This window comes from Dasypus novemcinctus, chromosome 4, assembly GCF_030445035.2.
Source record: "Dasypus novemcinctus isolate mDasNov1 chromosome 4, mDasNov1.1.hap2, whole genome shotgun sequence".
Classification (NCBI taxonomy): domain Eukaryota; kingdom Metazoa; phylum Chordata; class Mammalia; order Cingulata; family Dasypodidae; genus Dasypus; species Dasypus novemcinctus.
In genome coordinates this window covers 14,035,339-14,052,147 of record NC_080676.1, presented here as the reverse complement: position 1 = coordinate 14,052,147, position 16,809 = coordinate 14,035,339, and the positions used below count along the sequence as shown (strand labels likewise).

Below are 16,809 nucleotides of genomic sequence, written 5' to 3'. Positions count from 1 at the left end.
CCACGCCGCAGTGACCCCAAACTTGGCTACCCTTTACAGTGGAAGAGGTCAGAACCCTCCACAAAGCTGTAAAGGAAGACGGGATTGGCAGCCCTTATGCGCAGCAACTACTTGAGGAGTTGGGGACCCAACTCGTTCTCCCATATGACTGGATTGCACTAGCCCGTGCCATCCTGACGCCGGGTCAATTTATTGAATGGCGCGCCCATTATCAAGCGGCTGTTGACCGGCAAATCGTGGAGAATGCCCAGGCCGGCGTCCTCGATCCCTCCGATGCATACACGGGCACCAACAATTATGCAAACCCTCGTTCTTATCTCGAAATTGACCCAGGGTTTTGGCACCGGGTAAAGGTCCTCATCCAGTGGTCATTCTCTCTAGTTTCCACCAAGCAGCCCACCAAGCTCGCGCAGCTGCTTCAGGACTCCAATGAGACCTTCCCAGCATTTGTCGCCCGCGTCCTAGAAGCTTGTCAGCGGAAAATTTCCAGCGAGGATGCCCAATTTGCGTTAGCCAAAGAGTTAGTCATTGACGGGTGCCTTGCGCCGTTCCGGGCCATAATCCTTCCCATATGCGACAAAGCTCTGCACGAATGGGTCCTTGCTTGCCGTGACGTCGACCCACAAGTCAAAACACTCACCGCTGCCTTTGCCTCTGCCATGGCTGTTTCATCCAGCCCCACTTCCGTCTGCTTTCAGTGCGGCCAGCCCGGCCACTTCGTCCGCGAGTGCTCCCAGCCAGGCCCAGCGCCTCGCTCAGACCCGCCGATACGACGGCCAAGGGGCCCTTCTACGCCGTGTCCGCGTTGTGGGAAAGGTTATCACTGGGCCCGCGACTGCCGTTCCGCCCAAGGTTCCCAGCAGCCTTTAAACTTCCATCGGGGCAGGCCTCAGCCCCACCCCCAAGAGGCCCCCAGAAAAATTCCCAAGCCATAATGTGGACAATGCCCATCACACGCCGCCAGAAACCCTCATTAGAGCTTAAGATTAATGGGCAATGGCTTGATGGGCTTCTGGATTCTGGTGCTGAAGTCTCCTGTGTTCCCTTCGAAATCGCCGCATTCAATCACTGGCCCCTCGAAACCGGCCCTCAAGTCATCGGCGCCACAGGAGCCGCTGCCTCCTGGAAAACATCCCAGCCTCTGCATTGGAGCGACCGAGAAGGCCACGAAGGCCAAATTCGTCCACTCGTCCTTTAGTCAGTCCAGACCATCTTATGGGGGAGAGATGTTCTCAGCCAGCTAAAGGCCCGAATCACCACAGAAGCCTTCTCAGCTGCGCTGCCCCCCCCTTCTAGGGGCCACTGCTCCCATCTCAAAACCTGACCCTATCCCTCTGGAATGGGACACAGAGGAGCCCATCTGGGTCGAGCAGTGGCCCTTGCCAGCTCACAAATTGCAGGCTCTCTCTGCCCTCGTCAAAGAGCAGCTACAAGCAGGGCATATAGAGCTGTCCACTAGTCCCTACAATTCACCGGTCTTTGTCATTAGCAAAAAGAACACCAGCAAATACCGCCTTCTCCACGACCTCCGTGAGATCAACAAACATATTAAGCCAATGGGATCACCTCAGCCAGGATGGCCGCATCCCACCGCAGTCCCCCAGCATTTTCATGCGGCAACCATCGACATCAAGGACTGCTTTTTCTCTATTCCTCTTCACCCCCGAGACTGTCTGAGATTCCCGTTCACGGTTCCACGCATCAACAACCAAGGCGCAGCTCAGCGATTTCAATGGCGAGTATTGCCTCAAGGCATGCGCAACAGCCCGACTATGTGCCAACTGTATGTCAACCATGCTGTTGAGCCGCTGCACTCCAAGTTCAATCCGGAGCACACATACATTCTCCACTACATGGACGACCTCCTTTTAGCAGCGAGCTCCAGTGCGTTCCTTAATGATCTGCTCTCGGCAATAATAACAAACCTCTCCAGCCTCGGGCTTACTGTGCAGTCTGACAAAATAAACCTCCAGCCTCCTTTCCAATTTTTAGGCTTTCATTTTCATCGGCTTATCCAGCCCACAAGCCCAAAAATCCACCTCTCTCCGAAGATGACATTAACTGAGCTCCAACAGCTCTGTGGGCAAATCAATTGGCTTCGCTCGGCGCTTCCCATCACAACAGCGCAAATGCAGCCTCTCTTCGAGCTTTTGCAGACAAGGGACAGCCCTCCAACGGCGACCACTCGCAGCATCATCATCACTCCAGAGGCTCGAGAAGCCGTCCAACAAGTCAGCGCCGCCCTGCAACAGTGTCGCCTGGAGCGGTTCTCCCCCACCCTTCCAATCTTGGCTTTAGTTCTGCCAACGCCAATCACTCCCACAGGTCTCTTGTGGCAAGATGGCCCTCTCCTTTTTCTGCATACATCAAAGAGCAAACTCCCAAAAATCTGCCCTTTTATAAGGGCCTGGATCACGTTGGCCACTGACTTAGTACTTCTCTCCATACAAACGTATGGCATCCCGCCACACACTATTGTTTGGCCTTTAGATGCCAAGGAAGTTACCTCCCTCATCATGAACAATGCCCAAATGCAGAGCCTGGTAGAGCTCTTTCGCGGCTCCTTTGACAACCACTATCCTCATCACCGATTGCTGCAGGGAATGTCTCAATTGGCGTTTTCCAACCCGTTCCATCCATTGCCCGCACGGAACCCGATCCCTTCTGCTATCACTGCCTTCACAGATGCCTCAAAAACGGCGTTTGCTGCCATCATATACACTCCTGAGAATCCTGAGCCACGGCAACTGCTGTTCGCAAATGACTCTTCTGTTCAAGTGGGCGAGCTTCTAGCTGTCGCTGCAGTCCTCAATCTCCACCCAGACCAGCCTCTCAACATCTTTACTGACAGCCTATACACTCTTCAGGTGTGTCCTCCCGCTTGCTACTTTCCTACCAGGTGACTCAAACATCGATCGGGCGCTCGCCTTCGTACAGCGACTGCTTGAGGCGAGGCAGCAGCCCTGGTTCATTGCTCATATCAGAAGCCATTCTGGCCTACCAGGACCGCTGGCTCAAGGGAATGACCTCGCTGATGCTTCTGTGTCAAGCCGCCAGGTAAACCCGGTCCTCCTACATGAAAGCCCTGCCGACGGGCCGCGGCTTGGAGACTTTGTTAATCAAGCCAAGCTCCTCCTGCATTCCCAATTCCACTTCTCCGCGCGGTCCATCCAGAAGCTCTTCCCAGACCTTCCCATTGAAACTTGCAAACACCTGTGCGCGCGTGCCGGACTTGCGCACCATTGTTGCCACTTGGGCCTTTGCAGCCTCAGGGTGTTAACCCCCGCGGCCTCCGCCCCAACTCAAGGTGGCAATTAGATGTCACTCATGTCAGCGCCTTTGGCCGCCTCAAATATCTTCATGTAGCAATTGACACCTTTTCGCATCTGTGCTATGCAGTCCCTCTTGCGGGAGAAAGTGCTAAACACTGCGTCCAGGCGCTTCGCCAAGCTATTTTGTTCATGGGAATTCCATGGGATCTCAAAACAGACAACGGACCAGCGTATCGCAGTGCCGCCTTCGCCAGCTTTGTGCAGATGTATCACATCACGCATCATTTTGGCATTCCATACAATCCACAGGGGCAAGGAATCGTCGAGCGCACTCACCAACAGCTCAAGCTACTTATTCAAAAAGAAAGGGCCTCCTCTCCCCACAAGGCCCCAGCCGACGTCGTGACTGCCTGCCTCATTCATCACAATCTCCTAACCTTCGATGACCATGGACTCTCCCCCACCCATAAGCACTGGGGACCCATGTGGCAGCCCTCGCAAGTTCCCCTTGTCCATTGGAAAGACCCTGCCACAAATCGTTGGCAAGATCCAGCTCCCCTCCTAGCACAGGGGAGGGGCTTTGCTTGTGTCTTTCCAGAGTCTGAGCCGCAGCCGCTCTGGATTCCTGGGCGCTGCATCCGGCCTGCCACTGACCCACTAGTTCCACCGAACGACCAGCACCCTACGCCTTCGGTGAGAGATAACATTGACAGTGGATACAGCCCAGAGGTCGCCCCGTTCACCCGGATCCAGCACCAGCCATCATCAAGATGCCGCACCGTCAGATGATGCCTCTACACAGCCTCGCAGCCGTTCTCTTCGTCCTGGCTTCCCTCGCTCTCCCAGCCGCTGCCAACCCCAGTCACCAGCCCTTCAATTGGACCCTCTCCCTCTGGCAACAAAAAAGGCTCCTCGCCTCGAACGTAACCGCCTCCGCCCCCTCTTTCACTACTGATGTCACCAACCTCACTGGACGCACGAACCTTCCGTCTTATGAGTGGGGGGGACACAACCCCGCTGCCACAGGTTTCTACATGTGCCCATCCTCCGCCAGAGGATGCCATGACCCAACGCACTATTACTGTCCTTCCTGGGGGTGCGAAACCATCGCCCACGGATGGTCCGGCGCCCCTAACAAAGACCCATACCTCACTCTCCAGCGTAATGCTACTCGATGGAACACCATCACACTCACAGTCAAAGACCCCAACTCCGACCTCTGGTTACGAGGCCGCATGTGGGGAGCCCACCTGTATGCAGTAGGCTACGATTACGGCGCCATTATCACTATAAAAAAGGAGCCAATTCCCACACGTTCCACCCCAGTGGGCCCAAATCAGATTTTCAATCCTCCAAAGGCACAGCCCCCTTCTCTGCCCCGCTCCACCTCGCCCGCTCCTTCGCCCGGCACCCCCCTCGCCACTGCCTCCCTCAGCTCCCACAACCCCAAGCCTCGCTTACCCCCTACTCTGTACCCCAGCCCCCTCCCGTCGCCACCCTTTTAGGTCTCGCTGGAGCAGGCATGGGGATTGCCGCCCTTGCCCTCCGGCAGGCGGTCGATCAAGATATTACCTATCTCTCTCCTCCCGTACCTGCTCCCATTCCTAGGCCCCCTTATCATTATCCTCTTAGCCCTCACCGTGGGCCCCTGGGCCATCAGAAGGATAGTCCACCTTGCCAAAGACCAAGCCAATGCAGTGTTCAGCTCCTTTGTACAAGTCCACTACCAACGCCTCGACACCGCTGAGTCCCCCCCCAGCCGTCCACCTCGCCCCTTCCGCCCGCGCCACCTACTCCAGACCGCACGCCTATAGCTTTTTGTCTTCCTCCCCTCACTTCTCCCCAACTGTTCCTCCCCCTTGGGCGGGGGGTCCGGGGACATCACGAGCCCGTTTTGCTGGCAAGGCTCGGCGCGCACCAGGCGCCGGCGTGCGCCGACCCTAATGGCGGGCACATGCGTCCTGGCCAGATGCTATGTCGTCCGCTCACGGCCAGCCGGTCCTCGTGGTCTCCCCCCACCCCTCGTCCTATTCCAGTACCCGTCCTTATAACCTCCTTTTCCTCCTCCTCCTCATAATCCTTGTCTTTTGTTGCTGCGCACACCGAGTTATTCACACCCAAAGTGCGCACCAAAACGTGTTGCCTCTATTTCCTTTTAAAAACAAAAGGAGCAATTGTTGCCGCCTTTCTCCACCCCTCCTCCCCTTCTAGCCCCCGCCGTCCTTCCCGCCAGTCCCACCCATATTGCCAACCCACAATCTGCCCTCTTCCCCAGTAACTGCTTACCTCAGGTCTATCCATCAGCTTCAGCCTGTCCACAGCCGCCCCTTAGCCAACCCTCCCTTCATCACGCCCCTCCCTCTACCCAACCCTATATAGCTAAGTGTACTTCCGTAATAAAGCAGACCTGTTCTTGCGCTCAAGCGGTCTCCGTGGTTTTTTCCCAACCGCGCATCCCCCACGCCTGGAGAACCGGTGCTCCCTCTTGGGGCACCCCCCGCCAGCTGATCGGCAGGAGCAAGCCCCCCCGACTCTTGGGCCTGAGCGAGGACGAAACCCCCACGCTCTGCTACAGGTGACACCATTTCTTCTTTTCCCTTTACATCTGATGAATTTCATGTAGCATTATGTGTGATGAACTTCATGTAGCATTAATTCCCAAGGTATATTTGCTTTTGGACCATACAGCTTACATGCTCTTCTTTCGAAAACAGTTACCATTTGTTTTATAACTTCATCAAAAAACAGTGTGGCAAGCTGAGAGTGTAGAAGTGAGCGAAGTTCAAAAGAAATTGAAAAATCCAAAGTACAAGTTCTTGGGTAGCCAGGAAGTCCCGGGCTAAAATGCCATAATGTCTCCAAATGATTGAAAAATCTACCATCTGTATAGGATGCCTTTTCCAAATGTGGTTGCACCAAGATTACTACTGCGGTATATCACTCCAACACAGGTGGCAACCCAATTTCTAATCGTGTTTTACAGTATACAGATCTCTTTGATATTACATCTGGTTTTTTACACCAAGGAACAAAATGCTTATAATCTTCCAATCCTGATACCACATCATACATTTCCTGCATAGAATATCCAATAATTCTCCTCTCTGAATATTCTTTTCTTTTGTTTATTAATGGTACAGCAATTTTGAAGAAAGTTCTTGCATATATCTCCTTAGGCACAATTGAGGTATGTAGTGGAAGAGTTCTGCTCATCAAAATGCCACAGGAAGCTGAATATCACATGGGAGATCCGGGTTCGGTTCCCGGTGCCTCCTCCTGCCTCCTGGAAAAGGTGAGCAAGATGGCGACCTGCAAAGTTACACTTTGTACATTTTTTCAAGGTATATTTATTGAGATTTGATTGTGATTTCAGCTACGGGCTTTTGATTTAATATGAAAGGTATGCTATTGATAGGTCCTCTCACCCCAAGTTGAAATTCCTTAGGTCTGGAGCTTAAAATCATGATCTGTTTTATATAACAAACTTTGGTTCACATTAGTTCTCCAGGTTAAAAATAAAATACCTTGTGAAACAGTTCCCTGCTTTTGGCAAAGGATTTGAAGCTTTATTCTGAATCCTAGTAAAAGTCTTTGAATCTGTTTATCGATTCCACATGATTAAGGCCCTTTGTGGTCAAAATGCATTGGGATTACTGCTCCAAGGAGAAAGCCTGCCTTGCTTTTTGCTTGAATATCTTGGCAGAAAAAATTAAGTTTGTCTTTTAAGCAAGTTTCTAAGTTTGTTTTGACCTTGTAGTTTTCTTTTCTGTCTGAGTATGTGTGTGTGCATGTGTTGTGCATGTAGGTGTGCTTTCACCAGCAGCATTTTTTAACCTATTTATATAGAATATTTTATAGTCACTCTTAAGTTAAATGCACTTTTACTTCAAATGACAGTATTTCTATTTGAGGCTTGGGAGCAACTATAGATTCTAATAGTACCCTAATCCTTTGTTTAACTTTGAATTAATTTAAATTTTGCAGTTCATCAGTGAACAGTAACAGAACAACCTGAAAATAAAGGTCTGTAGCTTTCCTCTGTGGCCATGTAAAATTAAGAGGATTTACTAACAGCAGATATTTGTGAATCATACGCGCAAGACTAGATGCATAGTGAAAATAACAAAGCAAACTACCCAGCAGCCACCCAAAAAATTACTACCAAAGAAATAACAAAACTGAAATATTCACCAAGTCACTGAAAATAAAGAAAAAAAGAAAGGTGATTCAAACAGAGTTGTGGCGCTACCAGAGTTGGTTCTACTCCTGAAAGCTTCAGCATATACTGGAAACAGATCAGAGTCATGTTTCCCTGTGCCAAATTGTACCCATTCCTGCAGTGATTTGGGATTCATCATTGAGATCTAAGCACTTAGAATAACCCTTTATCTATCCATGCCATGTTTAGGCATGGGATTCACGATAATGATGAACTTAAAATGGGAAAATAATGAAATAATTATGTTTAGAAAGGAGGGATTTTCAGGGGGAGAGGTAATAATAGGGAAGCTTTCAATATCTGAATTTCGAACATCAAATGTAGAATCAGTGTCTAAAGATTATACCCTATTTTAATGAAATAGCTCATAACCCATTATGTAAGGTGAATTTGATTTTACAAACACACTGCAAAAACACAGGCACAGATACCAAAATAAATCAGAGAAAATCTCCCATTGCACTGTAACTCCAAATTTTGGTACACTGGAAAGTATAAGCTATAGTTAACTTTAGATGATTACTCATTTTCTTAGATGATTATAAAATTTTGAGTATCATCAGAGCTTAAAAGTATATTGATTTTTCCAATACACTTTCATTGTCCTTAGCTAATAGTTTGATTTCTACTTCTTATCATTGAATAGGTCTAAGAGGAACTGATAATATTACTGTTTTTGAAACAGCACCTTGGTTCAAGTTCTAACTTGGTAAAGTTTAGCTATGTGATTTTAGACCTGTCACAAGTTTCTTAGAATTTTCTATTGTCTAGTACAAAATGTGCTTAATGATACTTAATTGACTTGATTCATTTATTCATTTAAAAACCATGCATTAAATGGCTGTTTATTTCTAACACCCCATATTCCATAAAATGCTTGAGATGTTTTACAAAGATGCAACTCAAGCATCAAGATACAATAGTGTTTTAGCCATAGCTGATATTCAATAATACTTGATTAATTAGTGTAAAAATTAAGGCGAATGAAGCAGACAGGAAAGCATGTTGAAAAAAATGTCTTCCCTTGCCAAAGTTACTACAGCAAATACCAACAGTGGATTGGTTTAAAAACAGGAATTTATTGGCTCATGCTTTGATAAGCTGTAAGACCAAAATCAAGGTGCTTTCTACCAGGGTTGGTAGCCTTCCAGTGAAGGCTATCCCCCCTCACAGGTCCTTGGTCCCATCCTAAGGCTTTCCCTGACCTCTGGATTCTCTTTAAAAGGCTTCTGTTAATATTGATGAAGGCTTACCCAAAAATAAGTAAGACCTTAAAAGATCATATTTACAAATGATTCTACAACTTAAATTATAATAGATCTTCAAAGGGTCCTGTTTACAAATGATTTCATTCCTATACAGAGTAAGGGTAAGCGCATGTCTTTTGTTGGGGTAACTGATTCAATGTACCCTAAAATGTTTTAAGAATACTGAGTTAGTACAGAAATACAATAAAATGCAGGCATTTCCATACAATTGGTAGAGATGGATCCAAATTTAATTTTAGGTTTGTAACAACCAAAGGATGAGGACAAAAAAGTTCAATCAAGTAAAGCTTCACTAGGTTTGACTAAAAAGTTCTCACCTGTACCTTCAAACTCTAGAGACTGCAGGGTATAATCTATCACATCATTCTCTTAGTAAGGGTAGCAACAAGTCTCATGGGCATTGGCTTGTTGCATCCTCTAACACAGGTAGTTGCTTCTCATAAAAATTCAGGGCAGGCGAAGTGAATTTCAGGACACCAGTGGAAACTGTGCAGATATCTGGCTCTCTCATAGCCCAGATCAATCCATGAGTGGATTTAAGAGTATTTAGAGGAAAGGGTAGTTTATGTGTCATTTTAAAAACTGAGTTATAAATAAATTGTTATGGAAATGGTAGAGGTTTGAATCTATAATGAAAATGAATTTAAAAACACTGTCATATATAACAAGGCAACATAAATGTCTGGAACATTATAATTTTATTTAATACTTAAATAAAATTTACTAAGACATACCACAGGTCACACCATACCTGGACTTTAGTTAGACTCTAAATCCATATGGGCAGAGTTCCTTACATTTTTTTTCAATCAGCACAGAACTGTAAGCACTGTCAATATACTTCTAAGCTCTGATGATGCTCAAAATTTTATAATCATCTAAGAAAATGAGCAGTCATCTAAAGTTAACTGTAGCTTATGCTTTCCAGTGTACCAAAATTTGGAGTTACAGTGCAATGGGAGATTTTCTCTGATTTATTTTGGTATCTGGGCCTGTGTTTTCGTAGTGTGTTTGTAAAATCAGGTTCACCTTACATAATGGTTTATGAGGTATTTCATTAAAACAGGGCATAATCTTTAGACACTGATTCTACATTTGATGTGCAAAATTCAGGTATTGATATTAGTTTTTATGTAGTTCTGAGGAAAGAATGCTAAGGGGTGTGGAGCCTTTCTTCTTGGAGTAATGAAATTGCTCTAAAATTTTGAAATGATGAATTTACAACATTGTGATTATGCTAAAAGCTATTGATTATACATTTTGCATAGAAGAGCCAGAAAGAGCAGCCATGTACAATGAGGAAAGCATATATGGATTTTGAAAGGTGAGGAATTTTCTTGTTTGTTTTTGTTTTATTATTATTGAAAAAATGAAAATACTCTAATAAAGTTTGAGGTGATAAATGCACAACTTTATGATTATAGCAAATACCATTGATTGTACACTTAGAGTGAGTTGTATGCTTTATTAATATGTATCAATAAAATTGATTTGTTAAAACATTTTTGGAGTAATTTTGTGATATTCCCAGAGCTTAGAGAAATAATAGGAAATAAATATATATGTATATATTCACATTGTACAAATGTGTATAAGTGTTTATACATTCAATTGCTAATATTTGTGTCCACAAACACAGAGCTAGATGCATGCATTCATTCATGCAAATGTATAAATATAATATTTTGGATATTCATACATGTACACATATTTTTTTCCTCTTCTCCCCTCCCTTATCCTCTCCTCCTTCAGAAACCTGTAATATGCTTTCTAGCTCTGCAAATTTTCTATTTCTATTCATCTCTTCTAAGTGATATAATTTTTGTCATGTGTCTTACTTAATACACTGAGCATAATGCCTTCAAGGTTCTTCCATGTTGCAATGTATGTTATAACTTCATTTTTCTAATTGCCAAATAATATTCCATTGTGTATATGTACCACGTATTGTTTATCCATTTTTTTGTTAATGGGCATTTGACTTGTTTCCAGATTTTCCATATTGTGAGTTGTCCCCGTCTCCTTCCCGCCCAGTATTGGCAGCCGGCGCTGCCCCTCCTTCTCTCCTTCTCCGTCTTCCGCCTAGCCGTTATCTAGACAGCCCACACTTTCCCCTTCCCCTCCCTTGCTCCTAACCCCTTAGCCAGCTTACTGTCCAGTAACCGCCTACTGTCCAGTAACCGTCTACGCAAGCAACAGCACCCGCCGGCACCAATCAAGTCCCTTTACGTATCCCTAGACCCTATAAAACCATGTCCCCTTCTACAATAAAGCAGACTTGTGCCCAGACCTCGTCTCCATGGTGTTTTTGCTTGCACCGCGCGTCCCCCGTGCCTGAGCGGAGAGAGCGAGGGCCCAACGGCTTCGTGCCGACCCCCCTCCTCTCCTTTGACCGTGGGGCAGCCCCCGTCCAGAGAGCTTGCCCGGCCATCCGCGTCGACCCTCCCGGAGGCCCGCAGCTGCCCACATGAGTAATGCTGCTTTAAAGACTGACATGCAAGTATCTTTTTGTGACCCTATTTTCATTCTCTTTGGGTATCTCCTGAGAAGTGGGTGTGATGGGCCAAACAGTAATTCTATATTTAACTTTTTGAGGAACTGCCCTGTTTCTTCCCACAATGACTACCCCATTTTACATTCCTACCAACAATGCACTAGAGTTTCAATTTCCCTGCCTCCTTTCCAACTCTTTTTTCTTTATTTTGCATTTCAGTAATGGTTAATGAGACAAACGTATATTTAATATGTATTTGTATAAATATATATATGCCCACAAAAATCCTCACACTCAAATGCATGCACACACATACATTTATCTATGAGAGAATAATCTTAAGGATGCTTTAGAAAGTATTTATCAAATTAACTTTTTCCACTCTAGTGCAGGGAATCGTTCCAATGAAATCACGTTATCAAAATGGACCAAATATTTACATTTTCAAGTTGAGATCATGATAAATCTTTATCTCAGCAGATTGTTGTTAGTGGTGAAGGAAAGCTTATTAACTTGTCGGCATATCACCATGAGCAGGAACTCATACTGGCACAGCTAGCCCAAACATGCCTTGCCCCTTGTAAGGGATGTATAGTACGAATGGCTCCAATTTAATTGTTTGTCTGTAACCATATTTTTCTTCACCCCATGACTTGTAAACCATTCTGGGATTTGGCAAAGCAAATTACCTTGCTTCTTTTGGTCATTCTCATCTGTAAGATCCTAGGTTATAATTGTCTCTACCTTAAGATTGTTACAACATGCCTAACTGCTTTCCATAGTTCAAAACTCATTGATTTCTCTCATTCAATATAATCTTCTCTCTGTTATTTTAATTATTGGAAGCAAACAGGTTTTTTTTTCTTTCTTTTAATTCATTTTTCATAGTAAGTTGAATACAAATGCATTTCAAACTATTGAATGACCAACAAATTATTTGGAGACTACTATTTATAAAACTTTATGATAGAAATATCATATTTTTAAAAATTGTTCTTTTTTCCCCTCTGTGATTCAAACAAAACTTTTTTTTAAATTCTCTATGCCTCTGTAATGATTTTGAAAGTAGGACTTGTATTTTCTACTCGATTATTGGTTTCCTTAAAATTCCTTCCCAATGTTCTGTTTGGTCTTGTGTTCTTTTCCCTCCTTTGTATATTGGTTTAGATTTCCTTTTAGCCTTACAATGATTTCCAACATTTCCATATTTACAATTACATTAGGAGATGCCTTAATTTCTATTTCTTAGTCATTGATTTAACTGTGGTTGAAACTCCTGGTTGCCTCACCATATTCAAGTATTCCTTTCCCTTTTAGGGCTTAGTTTTATCCATTGTATTAGTTGTGGCAATGTAATTAAGTTCAGGCCAATGAGAAATGCATTCAAATGTCATATGTGCCTTCTGGTAAGACTCATTAAAATGAGTTTTCAATCCTTTCTTCTTCCTCTTTTCTTTGTGTGATGGAATATTGGCTATGAGAGCTCTAACTACAGCAGCCCTCTTAGAATGCAAGGTGCCTCTGAGAATAGATGCTCCTTTCAGAGCTTGGTGAACTCATCCTCAAAGCCTGGATCCGTGGTGATCTAAGAGTCACAAGATTGCCCATAGGCTCCCTATTTTCAGGTGTCTTTTACATAAGAGTGAAAATATTTCTGACTACTTTAGCCTATTAGTATTTTGAAATTTAGAGTTTTATGTGGCCAAACAATCTTAACTGATACACTCTGCTTATCTAATTGCCAATACCTATCCTTCCTTATGAAAGTCAGACACTATCATTAGGTTCTTCAGGGCCCATCCCTGACATCTGCTTATACAAGTTTCTCCCTCTCCTTCCGTCGTACTACCAGGTGTGCCACCTCATGATTATAAAAAAAACTCCCCAGTCTGCGCTCTGGCTTGAACAGCTGCTACTGCCCCACCCTTATAACATTATTAAATCATAGTCTCCAGGTTCACTGTAACCTTTTGCTCCACACCTACTTGGTTGAGCCTGCACTCCTGATGTGCTTCCCCAAGTAACCTTGTGAGGCATGTCATTCCTCTCTGTTGTAGGACCTGTGAGCTGGTACAATTTTCCTTTCAAACATCTCTGGTACTGCTTGTCCTTGCCATACCTGTTGATCCACAGAACACATATCATTATTAACACAGGTGGTTAATCTTAAATGATTAAAAGGTATGCTGTTATTTTTTAGTTATAGTCACTGGTAACTATAAATATAGAAATGACAATTTCTAGTATCATAGTATTGCAATGTAGAGGATTTCATTAAATTTATCTAGATATTTAAAGGGTGAATTCAGTTCTATTTTTTTTTAAACTTCAGAAGTATTTTCCAGTTTTGGTTTTAACATCTGATTTTTAATATTTTAATAAAGCATCTGAAACGCTTTCTTTCTATGACCTTTTCCATGCAAATTTCTTTTAATATTAAACTTACATCTTTTTTTAAAAAACGCTTCAATATGTCTTCTCTTCTAATAGTTTATCAGTTTCCTCTGGTCGCTGTGGAAATGACCATAAACGTAGTGGCTTAAATAAACAGACATTTATTCTCTCATTATTCTGGATTCCAGAAGTCCAAAAGCAAGGTGCTGGCAGTATCAAGCTGCATCCAAAGGATCTAGGACAGAAGAATTCTTTTTTTCTTCTAGCTTCTGGTGGTGCCTGGAATTCATTGGATTGTAGGTAATTCACTCCATTCTCAACCTCCATCTTCACTTCATTTTCTCCTCTATTGTTTCTGTCTTGATTAGACACATTTATTAGATATAGGGTACACTCTAATCTAGTATGATCTCAACCCAATTCTTGCCCTAATTACATCTATAAAAACTCTATTTCCAATTAAATTCACATTCTAAGATTCCATATGGGCATGAACTGGCAGGGGGGCTACAATTCAACCCATAGTAAATAGCATCCTGTGTAATGAACTTATATAAAAGAATATTTATTGAATTCATCTTTTGCCTTTATAGTTATAAAATATATTTTCATGCTTATATACCTTCATCTACCAGTTGACATTTTGAAAGTAAAATTCATGTTATTATAAGGTAGGTTCATGCTTATTTGTTCTATATTTTTCATAAATTCCTTGGGTACTTTCTCCCCTCTTCCCCCTACTCTGCTGTTTTGCTGTCTGTGTCCATTTGCTGTGTTATCTTCTGTGTCTGTTTTTTTTGTTTGTTTTTTTGTTTTTGTCTTCTCTTCTCATTTTTTCCTCTAGGGCTCACTGGAATTCGGTCCCACGGACCTCCAATGTGGGGGAAGTGTTCCCTGTCACTTGCGTCACCTCGGTTCTTGGTTTGTGCTGCATCCCGCCTTGATTCTCCCCTGCATCTCTCCTTTGTTGTGTCATCATCACTGTGCAGGCCCAGCTCACTGCATGGGTAGGCCCCAGGAATCAAACCAGGTCCTCCCATATGGTAGATGGAAACCCAATCACTTCAACCACATCTGCTTTCCTCCTTGGGTACTTTGGAAAAACATATCTCCCTTATTACATTATTTTTCTTTCCTCCAGGTAATAAAACTAAAAATGATTTTAGAGGAAGTATAAAGATTACCACTGACCTGACCAGCAACTTTAAATCAATGAAATATATGATTTATTCTACTGCCACATGTAGGTTGTGGTTACCATTCATATTATATTTTATTTCACTTTATCTCAGTCATTGATAACATCATACAAATAATAGAAAGTCATGTATATTGGGTCACATTGATTTTACTTTCTTTTTTCTCATATATCAATTGTCAAAGCCACAATCAATCTTTATCATTTAGAAGTATCACCACAGTCTCCAGATACATGTATTTCCACCTAGTGCCTATTTTAGTATTTGCTTCCTTCCCCAAAACAGAGAAATCACAATTTTCTCTGGCCAGCCTTCCTAGTGAACCAATCTACTTTTATTTTAACATCATAAAAAAAAGCTAAGTTCATAACTAATTACAATGATCTTTTTATTTGTGCCAAATGTATTCATCTAAGGCAAGTCTGTTCAGCCTCCATTGGCATTCAGGCATTTCCACTGGCTCTGGATAAATGTAAGACCTAAGGCTTAAAATGCTAAAAAGAGACATTTCTTCCTTTTAAAATAAAAAATAAAAACAAGTCTTTCTTACCAAAATAAGAAAAAAAAAGAAGAAGAAGAAGTAAAAAATGCATAGTGGTGATCTTCTAATTTTGTAAAAGCTTATTAACAAGGAATAAAATTATAAAATTTATGTTTTTCTAACAAATCAATTTTATTTGCACATATTAATAAGCATAAATCTATCCAAAGTGTACAATGGTATTTGGTATAATTGCATAGGTGTGCATTCATCACTTCAATCATTATTAGAGCATTTTCTTTATCCCAATAATAATAATAATAAACAAACAACAAAAAATCACCTCAATCTCTCTATGCTTCCCTTGTCATACACAGTTGCTATTCAGTTTATCTCTCTAGTGTATTTGTATTTATATTTTGTAAAAACACTCTTACATATGCAATAACACCCATATTAGTATTTTACATGAGGTTTCACTATGTTTCCTTCTAGTAATACACATAACCTTAGACTTATCCTTTCAACCCTGTCATACAAATATAATAACTCTGTTAGTTACAAACACAATGATGTGCTTTCACCATTTCTTTTCATTTCCAAAGATTTACAAACAACCTTTTTAACAATTCTGTACAGATTAACCCTCAGCTTTCAAGTCTCTAACCTCCTTCTATTTTCTGGTGACCCGTATGCTAATTTTTAACTCTATGAGTTTACACAATATATTTAGTTCATAATAGTAAAATCATACAATATTTGTCCTTTTGTGTCTGGCTTTCTTCACTCAACATAATTCTCAGGTTGATCAATGTTCTCATATGCTTCACAACTTCATTTCTTCTTACTGATGCATAATATTCCATTGTGTGTATACACCACAATTTGTTATCCATTCATCAGCTGATGGAAACCTGGGTTATTTCCAACTTTTAGCAATCAGGAATAATGGCACTATGAACATTGGTGAGCAGATGTCTGTTCATGTCAATGCTCTCTGTTCGTCTGGGCATATATCTAGTAATGGTACTGCCAGGTTACATGGCAAGTCTATATTCAAATTCCTTAGGACCTGCCAAACAGTCCTCCACAGTGGCTGTACCACTGCACATTCTCGGTGCATAAACATTCCTATCTCTCCTCATCCTCTCCAACACTTGTAGATTTCTGACTTCTTCATAGTGACCAGCCTAATAAGTATGAAATGGTATTTCATTGTAGTTTAATTTGCATTTCCCTAATCACAAATGTTGATGTTGAACATTTTTTCATGAGCTGTTTTGCCATTTGAATTTCTTCTATGGATCATTGTCTTTTCAGGTCTTTTGCCCATTTTTTAATTGGGTAGTTTCTCCTTTTATTGTTGAGTTGTATGATATCTTTATATATAATAGACATTAAAATCTTATGGATATGTGATTGCCAAATATTTTTTGAGTCAACTGCCTTTTCATCCTTTTGACAAAGACCTTTGAGATGCAA

The 16,809-nt window shown here is 42.7% G+C and overlaps 1 pseudogene; it reads right to left on the bottom strand.

The window, feature by feature from the left end:
• Window positions 1–5,897: 5,897 nt before the first annotated feature.
• Window positions 5,898–6,503, bottom strand: LOC101432074 (coenzyme Q-binding protein COQ10 homolog B, mitochondrial pseudogene; annotated as a pseudogene).
• Between the last annotated feature and the right edge of the window lie 10,306 nt (window positions 6,504–16,809).